Raw genomic sequence first — 5,840 nt, forward strand, 5'->3', positions numbered from 1 at the left:
AATAGCTCAACTGAACAACCTAACAGGTGGGAGAGTCAGTAGCTCTGGGAGACTGAATCCAATGTGTGGTGGCAAAGAATAGAAAACAATGTAACGGAGTGAGGAAGCTTCCCTCTATAAACTTGTTTTTTAACATTTATTTATTTTTGAGAGAGAGAGAGAGAGAGAGAGAGAGAGAGAGAGAGAGAGAGATTGTGTGTGTGAGCAGGGGAGGGGCAGAGAGAGAAGGAGACACAGAATCTGAAGCAGGCTCCAGGCTCTGAGCTGTCAGCACAGACCCCAACGCGGGGCTCCAACTCACAGGCTGCAGGATCATGACCTGAGCTGAAGACACCCAGACAACCGACTGAGACACCCAGGATCTCCAAGGAAGCTTCACTCTAAATCAGCAAACAAAAGTTTGTATATAAGAATAATAAAGAGAAATACTGAAAAAAATGGTTTCTATTTGAAAAGAGTTTTGGAAAGCTTTCGGTATCAAATTACTCCAAAATTCTCCTGTGGGCCTTGCTCCCCACTCTCACTCCCAGTCTCAGGGCTGATGGGGCAAGAATGGTCAGTGGTTGAGGAAGCTGGCAGAGAACCCATAACCTACAAAACTAGAGCCAACCCTGGTGGCCATCATGTATAGCATAAGGGAATGAGCTGTGCTGTCAATCCTAGCTGTTTGGTGTGAGGAGGATGCCCTTGTGTTCCTTGTAGCATTATTTCCTCACTCATAGTATAGTCTCCCTCAGGGCAGGGGCAGGGGGAGATCACAGGATGTGAAAAAGAGAAAAAGAAAACTCAATTTTCCTTAAAATTTCATTGAAGTATAAAATGAGTTATCAGGAAACACAAATTGGAGACAAAGAGTTCCATAATATTCTAATTTTTTCCATAATCCCATGTTTTTGCATTTGTGTCAGGAGGAAAGATCTCCTTGATTTTCAGAATCACCTTAATATAAGCTTCCTTCTCCCTTCCACTCTCCTTCCTTCTCTTTCTCTGATAAGATCATGTTTTCAAGAGTAGATGTTCTTTGAATTGACATCCATTTTATAATGATGTGTTTTCATTTTTCAGCTCCATGGCAAGATCAAAGAAAAAAAAGGTGTATTTTGAAATAACCTCCTTTCTCTTTTGAAGGCTAGGCATCAACAATTTAAATCAAGGTCATTCTTTCCCTTTGAAATTTATCAAGATGAACTCTGATCCACCTACTCTGATATTCCAAATCAGATTTCTTTTCCAACTGCTGACATTCCTGTTAGACCAGAGAAGAGTTTTTTCCATTTCATCTTAATCCCTTAATTTATCACCAGTTGATGTGTTCTCATCTTTTCAAAGTAAAATAAGATCCTATTGTTTACTTCTGCAGCAGCTAGATCTCTGGTCTCTGATTTCTTTTTTCTATTTAGACTCAAATTTATATCTAGTGCTCAGGGATTTCTTCAAAACCTTTGGAATTATTATACAACTCTACCTCAAGATGAAGATGTTACACATAATGTGTAACACTCATAGCTATATATGAGTGTTAATAAAACTGTAGATTTTCATTTTTCTTTATAGAAGATGAGGGTGCTTATTACCAGGAACAGGTATTTAACAAAACTTATGGGGTACCGAGTAGATGTTAGGTACCCTCAAGAGCACACCATCCTGCTAAGGCGTGGAAAGAAAATGTACACACAAGATGTGAGTGAGAGATGAAGCACACCAAATGTAGCATCCACTTGAGCCAATGAGATAAAAGACTCTACCCTTTCCTTTCAATCGGGCATTGTTCTAACAGGCTTGGTTGGTTTTCCTCAGAATACATAAGCAATTGCAAATTATCCAAAGGAGTTGGAGGCAGGTAATCTACCTACTGAAATATTTGATGGTCAAAATCCTGCTATCCAAGGTGGAGTCAGAATATCCTGAAAAAAACCCTCAGAAGGATTCAAGTGGCATTGAGCTAGAGTCCCTTTATGATGAAATTAACTGTCCTCCACACTTTACTGGCTCATGAAGATATCACATAAATGTTATGTGAGCTCCATGGCTTGAGAGGCCCCAACTCAGGTAACCATCAGAAATCCACCACACATACATAGAGCAGGAGCTGGGGTATACATGCCAGAACCACCAGTGCTTCCTACGTGCTGTCCTTTGTCCTCTGTTGCATTTTACCATTTACATCCAGCCAAATCCTTGAAGAAGAGACCAGTATACTTTCCTTGTTATAGCTTGGAGGGTAGGACTAAATTTCCCAAAGCCACACAACCAGTAATAAGTGGTAAAAGAGGGTCAAACTGAAGCTAGCTGGTTCCAGAATGCTTCTGTTCCTAAAGCATTCTCAGAGTCTTATAATCGGTTTACCAGATATCCTTGTTAAAGTCCTGAGCTCCATCTTAACCTAATGGATCAGAATATCTGAAAGTGGAGCCTGGGTTCTGCTTCTCTGGGGAAAGCATGGCATTCTCATACACTGAGTGCAAGAGGCAGTCCATCCCCCAGCCAACCCCTAAACTCCAGGTCTCAGGAGACAAGCTGGGCAAACATTGGTGGATGATTTTGACCATGGAAGGACATAATGATGATAGTGATGACAAATATGGCCCAGGTAGCTCTATTACTTCCTCTAAGAATCCCAGTGAAATCACAGAAAAGATGCTTTTGAAAAACAAGAAAATACATGGATGCAGGAACACAGGAAAGGGGTCACCAATAGGCCATTGAAGGTTGAGGAAACCTTGAAAGATATTATTCAGGTGAGGTCTGATTGCTTGGGCAAGTTATAATCTAAATATCAGCAGGGGTTGTCCCCTGGAAGACAGAAGACACAAGCTTGCATATGTCAGTACAAGAGCAGGAGTGGTGAGGAGATCCAGTAAACTGCTGCATGGGGACTTTAGCTGCATTGGGCCCTTACTTTCTACCTTTTGCCCACAAACAACAATGTGCAAAGTCCTCAGCAGAGGCCTTGGATTTGATGGGGTGGGAGCCCTCTTGAAGGGCAGAGCTCACCCCTATGTAACAAGGCTCCAACAGCCTGTACACCCAAGGATCTTTGGGTAGTCTTACTGCCCATGAGTTCCACCCTCTTCCCCACCATCTGTACTCATCCTCAGGGCCCTCCTTTCAAAGGAAAACTTGACATGTGGAGAAAACTTGCAACAGCAGAAAAGCAAGATGAACCAACTGATGCCAGAGGAGAGAGAATCCACAGAGTAGGAGGATACTTAATTAGATATAAATATTAATTGTGTATAGGTATGTATGTAATTGTATAAATATATATACATATAGTATGTATATGTAATATGTATACATAACATAATTACACACATGTTATTATATATTGATTCATATTATTATTATGTACATATTATTATGTACATATTATGTAGTACATAAAATTAATACACAAATCACATATTATATGCATATATCACATTACATATGTGTTACATATACATGCATGTAGAACGTGTGCATACATACAGTAGGAAGACATGACAATGTACTGCGATGAAAAAGGAACCTCTGAGAAACTTAATGTGTTCTTGGGGTTTTGAAACATTGTAAAAAACTCTAAATGAAAGGTGAGGGTAGGATACTAAACTGGGAATGGCTGAATACCAAGCTGTATATCTGGAAGCTGAAATTAAGGGAATTTCCCAGGATCAGAGCAAAAAGACTCAAAGGGAAATCCCTCAGAAGAACTGAAGCCAGAAACCATGACCCCAGGTTACCCTGGTGGAGTGTGGACTGAGGGAGAGAGAAGGACTTTGACTTTTCAGTGGGTGCCCTTCTGAACCACATGAACTTCTTCCTTTATAATATCAGATACCACTTAATAGATATGATGAATTAAACTTGCACGCTGTCCTGGTGGTGGCCAGGGAGGCTCTGAATAGGAATATTGAATCAAACCTGCCACAGGTTCTTTTGGATTTTTGCTGAACAACAAAAGATAAGAGTAAAATATTGCTTATTAGTTCCTTCTGTCACCTAGGGTCAGCATTTCCATACCTATTACATGAGTTTCTCAGTGAACCTTCTCTCTCTCTTTCATCTCAGATCTTCCTTTCCTTTGCCCTAGTTAATGTGTGGTTTGATAGGCATTTGGAAATAATTCAGTATTTGACGTTGAATGTGGAGGAGAACCCACATGGTTGGTGCCAAGGTGTTAAGCAAAGTCCTCATCTGTCTGGACAAACTTCAGCCCTCACAGGCAAGTGATTCACACCCAAGCTGCATGCATCTCTGAATGGGGCAAAGGTAAGGCTGATGGCTGCCTCAGCTGCTGATTTCCTTCAATACACAAATGGTGGGAGGAGGAACGTGGGTCACAGAGGGGTGTCTGTCCTCTTGGTCTTAGTGGAGTGCACCCTTTTGACTCACAGTCTTGCTCATTTGTCTGTCACCAGTTGGTACGTGATGACCACACAGTCTCCTGAGATCCTGTAACACTTGAACATGCATTTGGTTATCCCTGTTTTCAAGTGGGAGTGAATTCACAGTTCTCAGAGGTCTGAGAGGAGATGAAGGATTGCAGAGTCAGCACTGGCCTGGCAAGAGCCTGGCAGAATCCAATAATGGGGTATGTGGTGGGCACAGTTCTAAATTAGTTCCCAAGATCCCTGGCCTTGGTGTACCTGTTCTGCCTAATCCTCTCTCTTTCAGTGGGTCCACACCTGGGAATAAGATAGGATTTCACCCTGCATTTGTGAATGGGATGGATTACATGACGTGGCAAAAAAGGACTTTGTAAATGCAATCAATATGCCCGATCAGTTCACCTTGAGTTAATCAAAAGGGAGATTTACTGTGAGAATGACCTAATCAGGTGAGTCCACAAGAGACAGGAAGTACTAATAGACATCCTCCTCCTTCTGGACATTAAAAAGAAGGCTGCCATATTTTGACTGGAGGGGCCATGTGCCCCAGACCTGAGACTGGCCTATAGGAGCTGATAGTGGCCCCTGGCTGATAGCCAGCAAAAAAATGCAAATCTGTGTCACAACCACAAGGAGCTGAAATCTTCCAAGAATCAGTGAGTTTGAAAGAGAACCCCCAGCCCCAGATGAAACTACAGTGCATGCTCACATCTTCATCTCAGCCTGGTAAGACCCTGAGCAGAGAACCAAGCGAACCCATGTCCAGAATCCTGAGCTAACAAAACTGTGAGAAAATAAATAGGTGCTGCTTTAAGTGTCTGTTAGTTTGTTACACCACAATAGAGAGCAACTGTAGGTGAGATATCCCAGCACATCAAGCTAAGTTCAAGAGTGGGTTCCTTCAGCTGGGGGGAATTGGGCACTGGGGCTGATTCATCACAGTGGTCATATATGCAGAGGGGTAGGTTTCTGAGGGAAGCCTCTCTGTGAGGAATTCTTTGGGAATACACTGTAGGGTGGTGCCTGTATTTGGAGCCAGACATCCTAACGTGATTCTGGGTTCTGGGATCTTCAGGAAATAACTTCACCTCTGTAGGACTCACTATCTGTAAAATGTGGGTAAGCATAGCTCCATACCCAGGACTGTTAGGGGATTGAGCGAGACAATTCTTGGACAATTCTAGTCACAGAACTGGTGACTAGAAAAGGCTCAGTAAACTCTAGTGCATTGTTATTCTATCCCAGAGGGTCACTGGCACACTCGGAGTGGAGTCTCCAAATGTGCCCACCACTGGTCTCACAGGGACCTGGGTTCTGAACAGGGGTGAACCTGTGAGTGTCTGACACCATAAACAGCATGGGGTTGATGCTGGGCCCTATGGGGACTGGCAGTCATTGTGAAAAGCAAAAATAACACTTGATTCTAATAATAATCCCAGTTGCTAAGGAAAGGGTAAGGAAAAATGCAAG

Source organism: Panthera onca, chromosome B3, assembly GCF_046562875.1.
Source record: "Panthera onca isolate mPanOnc1 chromosome B3, mPanOnc1 haplotype 2, whole genome shotgun sequence".
Taxonomy (NCBI): domain Eukaryota; kingdom Metazoa; phylum Chordata; class Mammalia; order Carnivora; family Felidae; genus Panthera; species Panthera onca.